This window comes from Phyllobates terribilis, unplaced genomic scaffold (assembly GCF_046119375.1).
Source record: "Phyllobates terribilis strain yellow unplaced genomic scaffold, ASM4611937v1 Scaffold_108__1_contigs__length_5656254, whole genome shotgun sequence".
Classification (NCBI taxonomy): Eukaryota; Metazoa; Chordata; class Amphibia; order Anura; family Dendrobatidae; genus Phyllobates; species Phyllobates terribilis.
Window position 1 is genome coordinate 2601876 of NW_027362868.1, and position 19304 is coordinate 2621179.

A 19304-nucleotide genomic window follows, 5' to 3' on the forward strand; every position below is an offset into this window, starting at 1 on the left:
GCAGGCATGTGAGGGATCTAGAGGTTGACAGCATGTCTTCTTAACGGGAGTCCAGGTGGCCATCTCCACAAATGGACTTTTCAGAATCCTTGGGTGGCACCGTAGTCGGAAACCAATTCTGGTTATCGCTTCTCGGCCTTTTGGCTAAGATCAAGTGTAGTATCTGTTCTTATCAGTTTAATATCTGATACGTCCCCTATCTGGGGACCATATATTAAATGGATTTTTAGAACAGGGAGATGGAAAAAGAGCTTGCTCTGTCCACTTCACGCATTGACCTGGTATTGCAGTATCTCCAGGACCGGTGCACCCCTTCTTTAATGCAGTTTCTAAAATCAGAAAGAATTGAATTCAATGCTTTTTGTTCATTTTCTTGTTTGTCGGATTTTGGGATGGACTCTTTGGCTTTGCTTTTCTTCTCCTCATTGGATTTTTCATGTTAAAAGTTGCAGAAGCCAGATGACAAGCTCATTTTGGTTCAACTTCAGCAACTGTGCATTGCATTGCCATGTAATGTAATGTAATGCAATGCTATCTATCTAGCTCTCCCTCCATACTTCCTTTTGGATAAACAGACATATTAGGCAAGCATTTTGGAGCTTTCACCTAAATAACTACAGGTGGTGAGATAAGCTGCACAATATAATTGACCTTTCAGTATATTGTTGCACACACACCATCTATTTAGCAAATGCCCTTGTTATCAACAGCAGCCTTTTAAACTCACCTGAGCTAACAGGTATGTGAGCTGGTTACTCTGCTGCGCTTAAAATTTCTTTTTTGGTTTGCTACAATGCCTTTTCTGAAACGTTGTCTCCCTCTGCTGGAACACTGACTTCTTTCATTTAATGCCTGCAGACTATAAAAGAGAAACCAACCCAAAAAGTTTGGTTGATTAGTCTGTGGCATTCTTTTAAACTGTTGCTTATGGCGGTCTCTGTGAGCTTCTCAGTGACATTCAGCCATCCAGGTATCCCGCCTGCAGTAGACGGAATGTGGCAATGGAACGCTGGCTGCGCGTGTCATAATAGGCTCTGAGCCTTTATATACCTGCGCACAGCAGCAGCCACCTTCAGTCTGCTGCTGGACAGCCAGCAGCAGCAGCAGGAGAGGTAATTAATCAGCAACCCTCCTGCTAAGGGTAGACAGCTGCTCGTTCCACCCCCCCCCCCGCCTTAATTGGTTCTCCTCCCTTCCAACGGTGTTGAGGCGGGTGGGAACAGCCAGGGTTTGAGGGTACTGTGCTAAAAGAGGTGGAGTTATGCAGATCTAAAACGCGTGGATTGCAGCAGCAGCAAGCCGAAAAGTGCAGGCATGTGAGGGATCTAGAGGTTGACAGCATGTCTTCTTAACGGGAGTCCAGGTGGCCATCTCCACAAATGGACTTTTCAGAATCCTTGGGTGGCACCGTAGTCGGAAACCAATTCTGGTTATCGCTTCTCGGCCTTTTGGCTAAGATCAAGTGTAGTATCTGTTCTTATCAGTTTAATATCTGATACGTCCCCTATCTGGGGACCATATATTAAATGGATTTTTAGAACAGGGAGATGGAAAAAGAGCTTGCTCTGTCCACTCCACGCATTGACCTGGTATTGCAGTATCTCCAGGACCGGTGCACCCCTTCTTTAATGCAGTTTCTAAAATCAGAAAGAATTGAATTCAATGCTTTTTGTTCATTTTGCTTGTTTGTCGGATTTTGGGATGGACTCTTTGGCTTTGCTTTTCTTCTCCTCATTGGATTTTTCATGTTAAAAGTTGCAGAAGCCAGATGACAAGCTCATTTTGGTTCAACTTCAGCAACTGTGCATTGCATTGCCATGTAATGTAATGTAATGCAATGCTATCTATCTAGCTCTCCCTCTATACTTCCTTTTGGATAAACAGACATATTAGGCAAGCATTTTGGAGCTTTCACCTAAATAACTACAGGTGGTGAGATAAGCTGCACAATATAATTGACCTTTCAGTATATTGTTGCACACACACCATCTATTTAGCAAATGCCCTTGTTATCAACAGCAGCCTTTTAAACTCACCTGAGCTAACAGGTATGTGAGCTGGTTACTCTGCTGCGCTTAAAATTTCTTTTTTGGTTTGCTACAATGCCTTTTCTGAAACGTTGTCTCCCTCTGCTGGAACACTGACTTCTTTCATTTAATGCCTGCAGACTATAAAAGAGAAACCAACCCAAAAAGTTTGGTTGATTAGTCTGTGGCATTCTTTTAAACTGTTGCTTATGGCGGTCTCTGTGAGCTTCTCAGTGACATTCAGCCATCCAGGTATCCCGCCTGCAGTAGACGGAATGTGGCAATGGAACGCTGGCTGCGCGTGTCATAATAGGCTCTGAGCCTTTATATACCTGCGCACAGCAGCAGCCACCTTCAGTCTGCTGCTGGACAGCCAGCAGCAGCAGCAGCAGGAGAGATAATTAATCAGCAACCCTCCTGCTAAGGGTAGACAGCTGCTCGTTCCACCCCCCCCCCCCGCCTTAATTGGTTCTCCTCCCTTCCAACGGTGTTGAGGCGGGTGGGAACAGCCGGGGGTTGAGGGTAATGTGCTAAAAGAGGTGGAGTTATGCAGATCTAAAACGCGTGGATTGCAGTAGCAGCAAGCCGAAAAGTGCAGGCATGTGAGGGATCTAGAGGTTGACAGCATGTCTTCTTAACGGGAGTCCAGGTGGCCATCTCCACAAATGGACTTTTCAGAATCCTTGGGTGGCACCGTAGTCGGAAATCAATTCTGGTTATCGCTTCTCGGCCTTTTGGCTAAGATCAAGTGTAGTATCTTTCGAAAAGGCGGTTTTGGATGTTGGCCGCCCTAGTAGATTGATACATTATGCACACTGGGGTTTAGGCGCTTGTTAGTACGCCAGGTGGCTAATATAGTCATCTGGTGGAAAGCATGGCCCCCCAGGATCGACGCCATTGGGCCGGGGAAGATCGAAAGCCCGAAGTGTGAAGTGCCCCAGGAGTGGTGACCCTGGGGTGCCTTAACTCACTGGGATTGGGAACCCCACTTGAGTTTATGGCACATTTGCACAAGCACTTCAAATTTTCTTTCTTCGCACACACCCTTATTCCGGGCCTTCTGGCCTTAGGATGGGGAATTTTTCAATTCCCGATCGAAGGTCCGGGCAGTATTATACTGTGAAACCTTCACTATTTATTTAATTTCTTTGTCACTGTGTGTCCACTTATTCACGTGTGTCACGTCCTACTAGGATTTTGTCGGGATGCGGTTCCCTTACGGGTTCCTCTCTTGGCAGGTCTAGGGGGGGAGTGTGTGGCCATCAGGTTCCGCTCCCCCCTGAACCCCCCTGGCTCTCCTCTTTCGGGAGGAGAGCGTTGTTGGCTCCCCTCTTCCGGGAGGGGAGCACAGTCTTTGGCTCCCAGTGCCTTGCTCCGGTGAGAACTCGGGCAGGTGCTGGGGGTAAGATTGGGTCGCCTCTGGCTTCGGCTGGAGGTGGCTTTTTGTCCCTGTTCCTCGCTGTGGCCTTTTGGCTCGGAGGGACGGGGAATGGTTTGGGGGACCCTTCTCCTTTTGGAGAGGGTTTCAAGAAGACCAGCATCCTAGTGCACTTTTTTTGTGGCACTTGTCACTTTTTTAAGCGCACTCGGGTTTTGTACACGAATTCGGGCTTTCGATAAAAAAAAAAAATCTGTTCTTATCAGTTTAATATCTGATACGTCCCCTATCTGGGGACCATATATTAAATGGATTTTTAGAACAGGGAGATGGAAAAAGAGCTTGCTCTGTCCACTCCACGCATTGACCTGGTATTGCAGTATCTCCAGGACCGGTGCACCCCTTCTTTAATGCAGTTTCTAAAATCAGAAAGAATTGAATTCAATGCTTTTTGTTCATTTTGCTTGTTTGTCGGATTTTGGGATGGACTCTTTGGCTTTGCTTTTCTTCTCCTCATTGGATTTTTCATGTTAAAAGTTGCAGAAGCCAGATGACAAGCTCATTTTGGTTCAACTTCAGCAACTGTGCATTGCATTGCCATGTAATGTAATGTAATGCAATGCTATCTATCTAGCTCTCCCTCTATACTTCCTTTTGGATAAACAGACATATTAGGCAAGCATTTTGGAGCTTTCACCTAAATAACTACAGGTGGTGAGATAAGCTGCACAATATAATTGACCTTTCAGTATATTGTTGCACACACACCATCTATTTAGCAAATGCCCTTGTTATCAACAGCAGCCTTTTAAACTCACCTGAGCTAACAGGTATGTGAGCTGGTTACTCTGCTGCGCTTAAAATTTCTTTTTTGGTTTGCTACAATGCCTTTTCTGAAACGTTGTCTCCCTCTGCTGGAACACTGACTTCTTTCATTTAATGCCTGCAGACTATAAAAGAGAAACCAACCCAAAAAGTTTGGTTGATTAGTCTGTGGCATTCTTTTAAACTGTTGCTTATGGCGGTCTCTGTGAGCTTCTCAGTGACATTCAGCCATCCAGGTATCCCGCCTGCAGTAGACGGAATGTGGCAATGGAACGCTGGCTGCGCGTGTCATAATAGGCTCTGAGCCTTTATATACCTGCGCACAGCAGCAGCCACCTTCAGTCTGCTGCTGGACAGCCAGCAGCAGCAGCAGCAGGAGAGGTAATTAATCAGCAACCCTCCTGCTAAGGGTAGACAGCTGCTCGTTCCACCCCCCCCCCCGCCTTAATTGGTTCTCCTCCCTTCCAACGGTGTTGAGGCGGGTGGGAACAGCCGGGGGTTGAGGGTACTGTGCTAAAAGAGGTGGAGTTATGCAGATCTAAAACGCGTGGATTGCAGCAGCAGCAAGCCGAAAAGTGCAGGCATGTGAGGGATCTAGAGGTTGACAGCATGTCTTCTTAACGGGAGTCCAGGTGGCCATCTCCACAAATGGACTTTTCAGAATCCTTGGGTGGCACCGTAGTCGGAAACCAATTCTGGTTATCGCTTCTCGGCCTTTTGGCTAAGATCAAGTGTAGTATCTGTTCTTATCAGTTTAATATCTGATACGTCCCCTATCTGGGGACCATATATTAAATGGATTTTTAGAACAGGGAGATGGAAAAAGAGCTTGCTCTGTCCACTCCACGCATTGACCTGGTATTGCAGTATCTCCAGGACCGGTGCACCCCTTCTTTAATGCAGTTTCTAAAATCAGAAAGAATTGAATTCAATGCTTTTTGTTCATTTTGCTTGTTTGTCGGATTTTGGGATGGACTCTTTGGCTTTGCTTTTCTTCTCCTCATTGGATTTTTCATGTTAAAAGTTGCAGAAGCCAGATGACAAGCTCATTTTGGTTCAACTTCAGCAACTGTGCATTGCATTGCCATGTAATGTAATGTAATGCAATGCTATCTATCTAGCTCTCCCTCTATACTTCCTTTTGGATAAACAGACATATTAGGCAAGCATTTTGGAGCTTTCACCTAAATAACTACAGGTGGTGAGATAAGCTGCACAATATAATTGACCTTTCAGTATATTGTTGCACACACACCATCTATTTAGCAAATGCCCTTGTTATCAACAGCAGCCTTTTAAACTCACCTGAGCTAACAGGTATGTGAGCTGGTTACTCTGCTGCGCTTAAAATTTCTTTTTTGGTTTGCTACAATGCCTTTTCTGAAACGTTGTCTCCCTCTGCTGGAACACTGACTTCTTTCATTTAATGCCTGCAGACTATAAAAGAGAAACCAACCCAAAAAGTTTGGTTGATTAGTCTGTGGCATTCTTTTAAACTGTTGCTTATGGCGGTCTCTGTGAGCTTCTCAGTGACATTCAGCCATCCAGGTATCCCGCCTGCAGTAGACGGAATGTGGCAATGGAACGCTGGCTGCGCGTGTCATAATAGGCTCTGAGCCTTTATATACCTGCGCACAGCAGCAGCCACCTTCAGTCTGCTGCTGGACAGCCAGCAGCAGCAGCAGCAGGAGAGGTAATTAATCAGCAACCCTCCTGCTAAGGGTAGACAGCTGCTCGTTCCACCCCCCCCCCCCGCCTTAATTGGTTCTCCTCCCTTCCAACGGTGTTGAGGCGGGTGGGAACAGCCGGGGGTTGAGGGTACTGTGCTAAAAGAGGTGGAGTTATGCAGATCTAAAACGCGTGGATTGCAGCAGCAGCAAGCCGAAAAGTGCAGGCATGTGAGGGATCTAGAGGTTGACAGCATGTCTTCTTAACGGGAGTCCAGGTGGCCATCTCCACAAATGGACTTTTCAGAATCCTTGGGTGGCACCGTAGTCGGAAACCAATTCTGGTTATCGCTTCTCGGCCTTTTGGCTAAGATCAAGTGTAGTATCTGTTCTTATCAGTTTAATATCTGATACGTCCCCTATCTGGGGACCATATATTAAATGGATTTTTAGAACAGGGAGATGGAAAAAGAGCTTGCTCTGTCCACTCCACGCATTGACCTGGTATTGCAGTATCTCCAGGACCGGTGCACCCCTTCTTTAATGCAGTTTCTAAAATCAGAAAGAATTGAATTCAATGCTTTTTGTTCATTTTGCTTGTTTGTCGGATTTTGGGATGGACTCTTTGGCTTTGCTTTTCTTCTCCTCATTGGATTTTTCATGTTAAAAGTTGCAGAAGCCAGATGACAAGCTCATTTTGGTTCAACTTCAGCAACTGTGCATTGCATTGCCATGTAATGTAATGTAATGCAATGCTATCTATCTAGCTCTCCCTCTATACTTCCTTTTGGATAAACAGACATATTAGGCAAGCATTTTGGAGCTTTCACCTAAATAACTACAGGTGGTGAGATAAGCTGCACAATATAATTGACCTTTCAGTATATTGTTGCACACACACCATCTATTTAGCAAATGCCCTTGTTATCAACAGCAGCCTTTTAAACTCACCTGAGCTAACAGGTATGTGAGCTGGTTACTCTGCTGCGCTTAAAATTTCTTTTTTGGTTTGCTACAATGCCTTTTCTGAAACGTTGTCTCCCTCTGCTGGAACACTGACTTCTTTCATTTAATGCCTGCAGACTATAAAAGAGAAACCAACCCAAAAAGTTTGGTTGATTAGTCTGTGGCATTCTTTTAAACTGTTGCTTATGGCGGTCTCTGTGAGCTTCTCAGTGACATTCAGCCATCCAGGTATCCCGCCTGCAGTAGACGGAATGTGGCAATGGAACGCTGGCTGCGCGTGTCATAATAGGCTCTGAGCCTTTATATACCTGCGCACAGCAGCAGCCACCTTCAGTCTGCTGCTGGACAGCCAGCAGCAGCAGCAGCAGGAGAGGTAATTAATCAGCAACCCTCCTGCTAAGGGTAGACAGCTGCTCGTTCCACCCCCCCCCCCGCCTTAATTGGTTCTCCTCCCTTCCAACAGTGTTGAGGCGGGTGGGAACAGCCGGGGGTTGAGGGTACTGTGCTAAAAGAGGTGGAGTTATGCAGATCTAAAACGCGTGGATTGCAGCAGCAGCAAGCCGAAAAGTGCAGGCATGTGAGGGATCTAGAGGTTGACAGCATGTCTTCTTAACGGGAGTCCAGGTGGCCATCTCCACAAATGGACTTTTCAGAATCCTTGGGTGGCACCGCAGTCGGAAACCAATTCTGGTTATCGCTTCTCGGCCTTTTGGCTAAGATCAAGTGTAGTATCTGTTCTTATCAGTTTAATATCTGATACGTCCCCTATCTGGGGACCATATATTAAATGGATTTTTAGAACAGGGAGATGGAAAAAGAGCTTGCTCTGTCCACTCCACGCATTGACCTGGTATTGCAGTATCTCCAGGACCGGTGCACCCCTTCTTTAATGCAGTTTCTAAAATCAGAAAGAATTGAATTCAATGCTTTTTGTTCATTTTGCTTGTTTGTCGGATTTTGGGATGGACTCTTTGGCTTTGCTTTTCTTCTCCTCATTGGATTTTTCATGTTAAAAGTTGCAGAAGCCAGATGACAAGCTCATTTTGGTTCAACTTCAGCAACTGTGCATTGCATTGCCATGTAATGTAATGTAATGCAATGCTATCTATCTAGCTCTCCCTCTATACTTCCTTTTGGATAAACAGACATATTAGGCAAGCATTTTGGAGCTTTCACCTAAATAACTACAGGTGGTGAGATAAGCTGCACAATATAATTGACCTTTCAGTATATTGTTGCACACACACCATCTATTTAGCAAATGCCCTTGTTATCAACAGCAGCCTTTTAAACTCACCTGAGCTAACAGGTATGTGAGCTGGTTACTCTGCTGCGCTTAAAATTTCTTTTTTGGTTTGCTACAATGCCTTTTCTGAAACGTTGTCTCCCTCTGCTGGAACACTGACTTCTTTCATTTAATGCCTGCAGACTATAAAAGAGAAACCAACCCAAAAAGTTTGGTTGATTAGTCTGTGGCATTCTTTTAAACTGTTGCTTATGGCGGTCTCTGTGAGCTTCTCAGTGACATTCAGCCATCCAGGTATCCCGCCTGCAGTAGGCGGAATGTGGCAATGGAACGCTGGCTGCGCGTGTCATAATAGGCTCTGAGCCTTTATATACCTGCGCACAGCAGCAGCCACCTTCAGTCTGCTGCTGGACAGCCAGCAGCAGCAGCAGCAGGAGAGGTAATTAATCAGCAACCCTCCTGCTAAGGGTAGACAGCTGCTCGTTCCACCCCCCACCCCCCCGCCTTAATTGGTTCTCCTCCCTTCCAACGGTGTTGAGGCGGGTGGGAACAGCCGGGGGTTGAGGGTACTGTGCTAAAAGAGGTGGAGTTATGCAGATCTAAAACGCGTGGATTGCAGCAGCAGCAAGCCGAAAAGTGCAGGCATGTGAGGGATCTAGAGGTTGACAGCATGTCTTCTTAACGGGAGTCCAGGTGGCCATCTCCACAAATGGACTTTTCAGAATCCTTGGGTGGCACCGTAGTCGGAAACCAATTCTGGTTATCGCTTCTCGGCCTTTTGGCTAAGATCAAGTGTAGTATCTGTTCTTATCAGTTTAATATCTGATACGTCCCCTATCTGGGGACCATATATTAAATGGATTTTTAGAACAGGGAGATGGAAAAAGAGCTTGCTCTGTCCACTCCACGCATTGACCTGGTATTGCAGTATCTCCAGGACCGGTGCACCCCTTCTTTAATGCAGTTTCTAAAATCAGAAAGAATTGAATTCAATGCTTTTTGTTCATTTTGCTTGTTTGTCGGATTTTGGGATGGACTCTTTGGCTTTGCTTTTCTTCTCCTCATTGGATTTTTCATGTTAAAAGTTGCAGAAGCCAGATGACAAGCTCATTTTGGTTCAACTTCAGCAACTGTGCATTGCATTGCCATGTAATGTAATGTAATGCAATGCTATCTATCTAGCTCTCCCTCTATACTTCCTTTTGGATAAACAGACATATTAGGCAAGCATTTTGGAGCTTTCACCTAAATAACTACAGGTGGTGAGATAAGCTGCACAATATAATTGACCTTTCAGTATATTGTTGCACACACACCATCTATTTAGCAAATGCCCTTGTTATCAACAGCAGCCTTTTAAACTCACCTGAGCTAACAGGTATGTGAGCTGGTTACTCTGCTGCGCTTAAAATTTCTTTTTTGGTTTGCTACAATGCCTTTTCTGAAACGTTGTCTCCCTCTGCTGGAACACTGACTTCTTTCATTTAATGCCTGCAGACTATAAAAGAGAAACCAACCCAAAAAGTTTGGTTGATTAGTCTGTGGCATTCTTTTAAACTGTTGCTTATGGCGGTCTCTGTGAGCTTCTCAGTGACATTCAGCCATCCAGGTATCCCGCCTGCAGTAGACGGAATGTGGCAATGGAACGCTGGCTGCGCGTGTCATAATAGGCTCTGAGCCTTTATATACCTGCGCACAGCAGCAGCCACCTTCAGTCTGCTGCTGGACAGCCAGCAGCAGCAGCAGCAGGAGAGGTAATTAATCAGCAACCCTCCTGCTAAGGGTAGACAGCTGCTCGTTCCACCCCCCCCTCGCCTTAATTGGTTCTCCTCCCTTCCAACGGTGTTGAGGCGGGTGGGAACAGCCGGGGGTTGAGGGTACTGTGCTAAAAGAGGTGGAGTTATGCAGATCTAAAACGCGTGGATTGCAGCAGCAGCAAGCCGAAAAGTGCAGGCATGTGAGGGATCTAGAGGTTGACAGCATGTCTTCTTAACGGGAGTCCAGGTGGCCATCTCCACAAATGGACTTTTCAGAATCCTTGGGTGGCACCGTAGTCGGAAACCAATTCTGGTTATCGCTTCTCGGCCTTTTGGCTAAGATCAAGTGTAGTATCTGTTCTTATCAGTTTAATATCTGATACGTCCCCTATCTGGGGACCATATATTAAATGGATTTTTAGAACAGGGAGATGGAAAAAGAGCTTGCTCTGTCCACTCCACGCATTGACCTGGTATTGCAGTATCTCCAGGACCGGTGCACCCCTTCTTTAATGCAGTTTCTAAAATCAGAAAGAATTGAATTCAATGCTTTTTGTTCATTTTGCTTGTTTGTCGGATTTTGGGATGGACTCTTTGGCTTTGCTTTTCTTCTCCTCATTGGATTTTTCATGTTAAAAGTTGCAGAAGCCAGATGACAAGCTCATTTTGGTTCAACTTCAGCAACTGTGCATTGCATTGCCATGTAATGTAATGTAATGCAATGCTATCTATCTAGCTCTCCCTCTATACTTCCTTTTGGATAAACAGACATATTAGGCAAGCATTTTGGAGCTTTCACCTAAATAACTACAGGTGGTGAGATAAGCTGCACAATATAATTGACCTTTCAGTATATTGTTGCACACACACCATCTATTTAGCAAATGCCCTTGTTATCAACAGCAGCCTTTTAAACTCACCTGAGCTAACAGGTATGTGAGCTGGTTACTCTGCTGCGCTTAAAATTTCTTTTTTGGTTTGCTACAATGCCTTTTCTGAAACGTTGTCTCCCTCTGCTGGAACACTGACTTCTTTCATTTAATGCCTGCAGACTATAAAAGAGAAACCAACCCAAAAAGTTTGGTTGATTAGTCTGTGGCATTCTTTTAAACTGTTGCTTATGGCGGTCTCTGTGAGCTTCTCAGTGACATTCAGCCATCCAGGTATCCCGCCTGCAGTAGACGGAATGTGGCAATGGAACGCTGGCTGCGCGTGTCATAATAGGCTCTGAGCCTTTATATACCTGCGCACAGCAGCAGCCACCTTCAGTCTGCTGCTGGACAGCCAGCAGCAGCAGCAGCAGGAGAGGTAATTAATCAGCAACCCTCCTGCTAAGGGTAGACAGCTGCTCGTTCCACCCCCCCCCACCCGCCTTAATTGGTTCTCCTCCCTTCCAACGGTGTTGAGGCGGGTGGGAACAGCCGGGGGTTGAGGGTACTGTGCTAAAAGAGGTGGAGTTATGCAGATCTAAAACGCGTGGATTGCAGCAGCAGCAAGCCGAAAAGTGCAGGCATGTGAGGGATCTAGAGGTTGACAGCATGTCTTCTTAACGGGAGTCCAGGTGGCCATCTCCACAAATGGACTTTTCAGAATCCTTGGGTGGCACCGTAGTCGGAAACCAATTCTGGTTATCGCTTCTCGGCCTTTTGGCTAAGATCAAGTGTAGTATCTGTTCTTATCAGTTTAATATCTGATACGTCCCCTATCTGGGGACCATATATTAAATGGATTTTTAGAACAGGGAGATGGAAAAAGAGCTTGCTCTGTCCACTCCACGCATTGACCTGGTATTGCAGTATCTCCAGGACCGGTGCACCCCTTCTTTAATGCAGTTTCTAAAATCAGAAAGAATTGAATTCAATGCTTTTTGTTCATTTTGCTTGTTTGTCGGATTTTGGGATGGACTCTTTGGCTTTGCTTTTCTTCTCCTCATTGGATTTTTCATGTTAAAAGTTGCAGAAGCCAGATGACAAGCTCATTTTGGTTCAACTTCAGCAACTGTGCATTGCATTGCCATGTAATGTAATGTAATGCAATGCTATCTATCTAGCTCTCTCTCTATACTTCCTTTTGGATAAACAGACATATTAGGCAAGCATTTTGGAGCTTTCACCTAAATAACTACAGGTGGTGAGATAAGCTGCACAATATAATTGACCTTTCAGTATATTGTTGCACACACACCATCTATTTAGCAAATGCCCTTGTTATCAACAGCAGCCTTTTAAACTCACCTGAGCTAACAGGTATGTGAGCTGGTTACTCTGCTGCGCTTAAAATTTCTTTTTTGGTTTGCTACAATGCCTTTTCTGAAACGTTGTCTCCCTCTGCTGGAACACTGACTTCTTTCATTTAATGCCTGCAGACTATAAAAGAGAAACCAACCCAAAAAGTTTGGTTGATTAGTCTGTGGCATTCTTTTAAACTGTTGCTTATGGCGGTCTCTGTGAGCTTCTCAGTGACATTCAGCCATCCAGGTATCCCGCCTGCAGTAGACGGAATGTGGCAATGGAACGCTGGCTGCGCGTGTCATAATAGGCTCTGAGCCTTTATATACCTGCGCACAGCAGCAGCCACCTTCAGTCTGCTGCTGGACAGCCAGCAGCAGCAGCAGCAGGAGAGGTAATTAATCAGCAACCCTCCTGCTAAGGGTAGACAGCTGCTCGTTCCACCCCCCCCCCCCCGCCTTAATTGGTTCTCCTCCCTTCCAACGGTGTTGAGGCGGGTGGGAACAGCGGGGGGTTGAGGGTACTGTGCTAAAAGAGGTGGAGTTATGCAGATCTAAAACGCGTGGATTGCAGCAGCAGCAAGCCGAAAAGTGCAGGCATGTGAGGGATCTAGAGGTTGACAGCATGTCTTCTTAACGGGAGTCCAGGTGGCCATCTCCACAAATGGACTTTTCAGAATCCTTGGGTGGCACCGTAGTCGGAAACCAATTCTGGTTATCGCTTCTCGGCCTTTTGGCTAAGATCAAGTGTAGTATCTGTTCTTATCAGTTTAATATCTGATACGTCCCCTATCTGGGGACCATATATTAAATGGATTTTTAGAACAGGGAGATGGAAAAAGAGCTTGCTCTGTCCACTCCACGCATTGACCTGGTATTGCAGTATCTCCAGGACCGGTGCACCCCTTCTTTAATGCAGTTTCTAAAATCAGAAAGAATTGAATTCAATGCTTTTTGTTCATTTTGCTTGTTTGTCGGATTTTGGGATGGACTCTTTGGCTTTGCTTTTCTTCTCCTCATTGGATTTTTCATGTTAAAAGTTGCAGAAGCCAGATGACAAGCTCATTTTGGTTCAACTTCAGCAACTGTGCATTGCATTGCCATGTAATGTAATGTAATGCAATGCTATCTATCTAGCTCTCCGTCTATACTTCCTTTTGGATAAACAGACATATTAGGCAAGCATTTTGGAGCTTTCACCTAAATAACTACAGGTGGTGAGATAAGCTGCACAATATAATTGACCTTTCAGTATATTGTTGCACACACACCATCTATTTAGCAAATGCCCTTGTTATCAACAGCAGCCTTTTAAACTCACCTGAGCTAACAGGTATGTGAGCTGGTTACTCTGCTGCGCTTAAAATTTCTTTTTTGGTTTGCTACAATGCCTTTTCTGAAACGTTGTCTCCCTCTGCCGGAACACTGACTTCTTTCATTTAATGCCTGCAGACTATAAAAGAGAAACCAACCCAAAAAGTTTGGTTGATTAGTCTGTGGCATTCTTTTAAACTGTTGCTTATGGCGGTCTCTGTGAGCTTCTCAGTGACATTCAGCCATCCAGGTATCCCGCCTGCAGTAGACGGAATGTGGCAATGGAACGCTGGCTGCGCGTGTCATAATAGGCTCTGAGCCTTTATATACCTGCGCACAGCAGCAGCCACCTTCAGTCTGCTGCTGGACAGCCAGCAGCAGCAGCAGCAGGAGAGGTAATTAATCAGCAACCCTCCTGCTAAGGGTAGACAGCTGCTCGTTCCACCCCCCCCCCGCCTTAATTGGTTCTCCTCCCTTCCAACGGTGTTGAGGCGGGTGGGAACAGCCGGGGGTTGAGGGTACTGTGCTAAAAGAGGTGGAGTTATGCAGATCTAAAACGCGTGGATTGCAGCAGCAGCAAGCCGAAAAGTGCAGGCATGTGAGGGATCTAGAGGTTGACAGCATGTCTTCTTAACGGGAGTCCAGGTGGCCATCTCCACAAATGGACTTTTCAGAATCCTTGGGTGGCACCGTAGTCGGAAACCAATTCTTGTTATCGCTTCTCGGCCTTTTGGCTAAGATCAAGTGTAGTATCTGTTCTTATCAGTTTAATATCTGATACGTCCCCTATCTGGGGACCATATATTAAATGGATTTTTAGAACAGGGAGATGGAAAAAGAGCTTGCTCTGTCCACTCCACGCATTGACCTGGTATTGCAGTATCTCCAGGACCGGTGCACCCCTTCTTTAATGCAGTTTCTAAAATCAGAAAGAATTGAATTCAATGCTTTTTGTTCATTTTGCTTGTTTGTCGGATTTTGGGATGGACTCTTTGGCTTTGCTTTTCTTCTCCTCATTGGATTTTTCATGTTAAAAGTTGCAGAAGCCAGATGACAAGCTCATTTTGGTTCAACTTCAGCAACTGTGCATTGCATTGCCATGTAATGTAATGTAATGCAATGCTATCTATCTAGCTCTCCCTCTATACTTCCTTTTGGATAAACAGACATATTAGGCAAGCATTTTGGAGCTTTCACCTAAATAACTACAGGTGGTGAGATAAGCTGCACAATATAATTGACCTTTCAGTATATTGTTGCACACACACCATCTATTTAGCAAATGCCCTTGTTATCAACAGCAGCCTTTTAAACTCACCTGAGCTAACAGGTATGTGAGCTGGTTACTCTGCTGCGCTTAAAATTTCTTTTTTGGTTTGCTACAATGCCTTTTCTGAAACGTTGTCTCCCTCTGCTGGAACACTGACTTCTTTCATTTAATGCCTGCAGACTATAAAAGAGAAACCAACCCAAAAAGTTTGGTTGATTAGTCTGTGGCATTCTTTTAAACTGTTGCTTATGGCGGTCTCTGTGAGCTTCTCAGTGACATTCAGCCATCCAGGTATCCCGCCTGCAGTAGACGGAATGTGGCAATGGAACGCTGGCTGCGCGTGTCATAATAGGCTCTGAGCCTTTATATACCTGCGCACAGCAGCAGCCACCTTCAGTCTGCTGCTGGACAGCCAGCAGCAGCAGCAGCAGGAGAGGTAATTAATCAGCAACCCTCCTGCTAAGGGTAGACAGCTGCTCGTTCCACCCCCCCCCGCCTTAATTGGTTCTCCTCCCTTCCAACGGTGTTGAGGCGGGTGGGAACAGCCGGGGGTTGAGGGTACTGTGCTAAAAGAGGTGGAGTTATGCAGATCTAAAACGCGTGGATTGCAGCAGCAGCAAGCCGAAAAGTGCAGGCATGTGAGGGATCTAGAGGTTGACAGCATGTCTTCTTAACGGGAGTCCAGGTGGCCATCTCCACAAATGGACTTTTCAGAATCCTTGGGTGGCACCGTAGTCGGAAACCAATTCTGGTTATCGCTTCTCGGCCTTTTGGCTAAGATCAAGTGTAGTATCTGTTCTTATCAGTTTAATATCTGATACGTCCCCTATCTGGGGACCATATATTAAATGGATTTTTAGAACAGGGAGATGGAAAAAGAGCTTGCTCTGTCCACTCCACGCATTGACCTGGTATTGCAGTATCTCCAGGACCGGTGCACCCCTTCTTTAATGCAGTTTCTAAAATCAGAAAGAATTGAATTCAATGCTTTTTGTTCATTTTGCTTGTTTGTCGGATTTTGGGATGGACTCTTTGGCTTTGCTTTTCTTCTCCTCATTGGATTTTTCATGTTAAAAGTTGCAGAAGCCAGATGACAAGCTCATTTTGGTTCAACTTCAGCAACTGTGCATTGCATTGCCATGTAATGTAATGTAATGCAATGCTATCTATCTAGCTCTCCCTCTATACTTCCTTTTGGATAAACAGACATATTAGGCAAGCATTTTGGAGCTTTCACCTAAATAACTACAGGTGGTGAGATAAGCTGCACAATATAATTGACCTTTCAGTATATTGTTGCACACACACCATCTATTTAGCAAATGCCCTTGTTATCAACAGCAGCCTTTTAAACTCACCTGAGCTAACAGGTATGTGAGCTGGTTACTCTGCTGCGCTTAAAATTTCTTTTTTGGTTTGCTACAATGCCTTTTCTGAAACGTTGTCTCCCTCTGCTGGAACACTGACTTCTTTCATTTAATGCCTGCAGACTATAAAAGAGAAACCAACCCAAAAAGTTTGGTTGATTAGTCTGTGGCATTCTTTTAAACTGTTGCTTATGGCGGTCTCTGTGAGCTTCTCAGTGACATTCAGCCATCCAGGTATCCCGCCTGCAGTAGACGGAATGTGGCAATGGAACGCTGGCTGCGCGTGTCATAATAGGCTCTGAGCCTTTATATACCTGCGCACAGCAGCAGCCACCTTCAGTCTGCTGCTGGACAGCCAGCAGCAGCAGCAGCAGGAGAGGTAATTAATCAGCAACCCTCCTGCTAAGGGTAGACAGCTGCTCGTTCCACCCCCCCCCACCCGCCTTAATTGGTTCTCCTCCCTTCCAACGGTGCTGAGGCGGGTGGGAACAGCCGGGGGTTGAGGGTACTGTGCTAAAAGAGGTGGAGTTATGCAGATCTAAAACGCGTGGATTGCAGCAGCAGCAAGCCGAAAAGTGCAGGCATGTGAGGGATCTAGAGGTTGACAGCATGTCTTCTTAACGGGAGTCCAGGTGGCCATCTCCACAAATGGACTTTTCAGAATCCTTGGGTGGCACCATAGTCGGAAACCAATTCTGGTTATCGCTTCTCGGCCTTTTGGCTAAGATCAAGTGTAGTATCTGTTCTTATCAGTTTAATATCTGATACGTCCCCTATCTGGGGACCATATATTAAATGGATTTTTAGAACAGGGAGATGGAAAAAGAGCTTGCTCTGTCCACTCCACGCATTGACCTGGTATTGCAGTATCTCCAGGACCGGTGCACCCCTTCTTTAATGCAGTTTCTAAAATCAGAAAGAATTGAATTCAATGCTTTTTGTTCATTTTGCTTGTTTGTCGGATTTTGGGATGGACTCTTTGGCTTTGCTTTTCTTCTCCTCATTGGATTTTTCATGTTAAAAGTTGCAGAAGCCAGATGACAAGCTCATTTTGGTTCAACTTCAGCAACTGTGCATTGCATTGCCATGTAATGTAATGTAATGCAATGCTATCTATCTAGCTCTCCCTCTATACTTCCTTTTGGATAAACAGACATATTAGGCAAGCATTTTGGAGCTTTCACCTAAATAACTACAGGTGGTGAGATAAGCTGCACAATATAATTGACCTTTCAGTATATTGTTGCACACACACCATCCATTTAGCAAATGCCCTTGTTATCAACAGCAGCCTTTTAAACTCACCTGAGCTAACAGGTATGTGAGCTGGTTACTCTGCTGCGCTTAAAATTTCTTTTTTGGTTTGCTACAATGCCTTTTCTGAAACGTTGTCTCCCTCTGCTGGAACACTGACTTCTTTCATTTAATGCCTGCAGACTATAAAAGAGAAACCAACCCAAAAAGTTTGGTTGATTAGTCTGTGGCATTCTTTTAAACTGTTGCTTATGGCGGTCTCTGTGAGCTTCTCAGTGACATTCAGCCATCCAGGTATCCCGCCTGCAGTAGACGGAATGTGGCAATGGAACGCTGGCTGCGCGTGTCATAATAGGCTCTGAGCCTTTATATACCTGCGCACAGCAGCAGCCACCTTCAGTCTGCTGCTGGACAGCCAGCAGCAGCAGCAGCAGGAGAGGTAATTAATCAGCAACCCTCCTGCTAAGGGTAGACAGCTGCTCGTTCCACCCCCCCCCCCGCCTTAATTGGTTCTCCTCCCTTCCAACGGTGTTGAGGCGGGTGGGAACAGCCGGGGGTTGAGGGTACTGTGCTAAAAGAGGTGGAGTTATGCAGATCTAAAACGCGTGGATTGCAGCAGCAGCAAGCCGAAAAGTGCAGGCATGTGAGGGATCTAGAGGTTGACAGCATGTCTTCTTAACGGGAGTCCAGGTGGCCATCTCCACAAATGGACTTTTCAGAATCCTTGGGTGGCACCGTAGTCGGAAACCAATTCTGGTTATCGCTTCTCGGCCTTTTGGCTCAGATCAAGTGTAGTATCTGTTCTTTTAAGAACACAAGAGCTACGATCTACACTTGACGAGAGCGATCGAACTCGGAAGGAGAAGAGCTTCGGAGCCCAGCTGACATCGGAGAAGGAAGGCGGATATCGGTGGGAGGAAGAAGCTCTAAAGAATCCAGAAGAAGACGAAGACTCGGAGAAGAATCGGGCTGTCCTGTGGAATCTTCGAGGAAGAAAATCATCGAGACAAAGACCTTTCGGGGAATTTGTCCAGAACACGACGGGAGAAGAATCTGCATAGCTCCACCCATTCCGGGAAGAGTTCCAGATCCAGCTCCAAGAAGTAACTGCAGGAGGAAAGCCATGGCAAGCGCTGCGAGGAAGACTGAAAAGAAGAGCCTGGAGCAGGGGACAGCCAGGAGGGCCCAGCCAGGAGCCTATTCTGACCCCAAGGACTCTGCCTCCACGACTGGCCAGCAGAAGGGACCCCAGAAGCGCCGCCACGAAGCTCCAGCCCTGGAGCCATGGATGCGGCAGACGGTGGCCCTGAAGCTGAAGGAAGTGGATGGGAGGGTGCCGGATATGTCCTCGGACGTGTTCTGCCAGAAGATGCTGCTGGATCGAGGCTTCTCCAGGTCGGACACCCTCAGCATCCAGACCTTCTTGACGGGGATCTTCTTCGTCACCTTCGCCACTGTGAACACCTGTAGGAGGTTCTGGGAAATGGTAAGCGCAAAAGGACCGGATAATTCTTTCTCTGCCTTTACAGGTAGCTGCCCTATCCAGAGGGACGAAAGGAGGATCACGGTCTCCATGCGCAACCCGCACACCCCAGGCCAAGACATCTGTACCTTCCTGAGACGCTTCTGTTTGGTTGTGAAGGAACCCTCTCACATCCTGAATGGACTCGGCTTCTGGACAGGTAAGTGGTCGGTGACCGTTAGACTTCACAGGGACCTGGCGTACTCAGACGGACTTCGGCACCTGCCCCCGACATTCTCCCTGGGCAACTCCTACGGCCTCATCTATTACCCGGACATGCCGCGGAACTGCAGGAGATGCGGCAAGAACGGCCACGAGATGAAGGACTGCAAGGAGGATGCCTGCAGGATTTGTCGAGTGACAGGACACAGCTCGAACGACTGCCCGAAGAAGACGTCCTGCAACCTGTGTGGGCTGGCGGCTCATCTGTACAAGGATTGCCCCAAGCGTGAGAGATCCTGGGCATCGGTGGTTGCGACGACCC

At 46.2% G+C, this 19304-nt stretch overlaps 13 non-coding genes and 2 pseudogenes across 13 annotated transcripts; all 15 read left to right on the forward strand.

The window, feature by feature from the left end:
• The first annotated feature begins 124 nt into the window (after nucleotides 1-124).
• LOC141200436 (U2 spliceosomal RNA) lies at nucleotides 125-315 on the forward strand. Its single transcript, XR_012272157.1, has one exon. It is a non-coding gene; the product is annotated as a U2 spliceosomal RNA (small nuclear RNA).
• A 1117-nt stretch (nucleotides 316-1432) lies between these two features.
• LOC141199710 (U2 spliceosomal RNA) lies at nucleotides 1433-1623 on the forward strand. The gene has a single exon (XR_012271455.1). It is a non-coding gene; the product is annotated as a U2 spliceosomal RNA (small nuclear RNA).
• Nucleotides 1624-2745: 1122 nt separating this feature from the next.
• On the forward strand, nucleotides 2746-2837 carry LOC141201049 (U2 spliceosomal RNA; annotated as a pseudogene).
• A 789-nt stretch (nucleotides 2838-3626) lies between these two features.
• Nucleotides 3627-3810, forward strand: LOC141200846 (U2 spliceosomal RNA). Its single transcript, XR_012272552.1, has one exon. It is a non-coding gene; the product is annotated as a U2 spliceosomal RNA (small nuclear RNA).
• Nucleotides 3811-4931: 1121 nt separating this feature from the next.
• LOC141199711 (U2 spliceosomal RNA) lies at nucleotides 4932-5122 on the forward strand. Its single transcript, XR_012271456.1, has one exon. It is a non-coding gene; the product is annotated as a U2 spliceosomal RNA (small nuclear RNA).
• Nucleotides 5123-6244: 1122 nt separating this feature from the next.
• LOC141199712 (U2 spliceosomal RNA) lies at nucleotides 6245-6435 on the forward strand. The gene has a single exon (XR_012271457.1). It is a non-coding gene; the product is annotated as a U2 spliceosomal RNA (small nuclear RNA).
• A 1121-nt stretch (nucleotides 6436-7556) lies between these two features.
• On the forward strand, nucleotides 7557-7747 carry LOC141199714 (U2 spliceosomal RNA). The gene has a single exon (XR_012271459.1). It is a non-coding gene; the product is annotated as a U2 spliceosomal RNA (small nuclear RNA).
• A 1124-nt stretch (nucleotides 7748-8871) lies between these two features.
• Nucleotides 8872-9062, forward strand: LOC141199715 (U2 spliceosomal RNA). Its single transcript, XR_012271460.1, has one exon. It is a non-coding gene; the product is annotated as a U2 spliceosomal RNA (small nuclear RNA).
• Nucleotides 9063-10182: 1120 nt separating this feature from the next.
• LOC141199716 (U2 spliceosomal RNA) lies at nucleotides 10183-10373 on the forward strand. Its single transcript, XR_012271461.1, has one exon. It is a non-coding gene; the product is annotated as a U2 spliceosomal RNA (small nuclear RNA).
• A 1123-nt stretch (nucleotides 10374-11496) lies between these two features.
• On the forward strand, nucleotides 11497-11687 carry LOC141199717 (U2 spliceosomal RNA). The gene has a single exon (XR_012271462.1). It is a non-coding gene; the product is annotated as a U2 spliceosomal RNA (small nuclear RNA).
• A 1123-nt stretch (nucleotides 11688-12810) lies between these two features.
• Nucleotides 12811-13001, forward strand: LOC141199718 (U2 spliceosomal RNA). The gene has a single exon (XR_012271463.1). It is a non-coding gene; the product is annotated as a U2 spliceosomal RNA (small nuclear RNA).
• Nucleotides 13002-14121: 1120 nt separating this feature from the next.
• LOC141199719 (U2 spliceosomal RNA) lies at nucleotides 14122-14312 on the forward strand. Its single transcript, XR_012271464.1, has one exon. It is a non-coding gene; the product is annotated as a U2 spliceosomal RNA (small nuclear RNA).
• A 1119-nt stretch (nucleotides 14313-15431) lies between these two features.
• Nucleotides 15432-15622, forward strand: LOC141199720 (U2 spliceosomal RNA). The gene has a single exon (XR_012271465.1). It is a non-coding gene; the product is annotated as a U2 spliceosomal RNA (small nuclear RNA).
• A 1123-nt stretch (nucleotides 15623-16745) lies between these two features.
• LOC141199721 (U2 spliceosomal RNA) lies at nucleotides 16746-16936 on the forward strand. Its single transcript, XR_012271466.1, has one exon. It is a non-coding gene; the product is annotated as a U2 spliceosomal RNA (small nuclear RNA).
• A 1121-nt stretch (nucleotides 16937-18057) lies between these two features.
• LOC141200986 (U2 spliceosomal RNA) lies at nucleotides 18058-18135 on the forward strand (annotated as a pseudogene).
• The last annotated feature ends 1169 nt before the right edge of the window (nucleotides 18136-19304 follow it).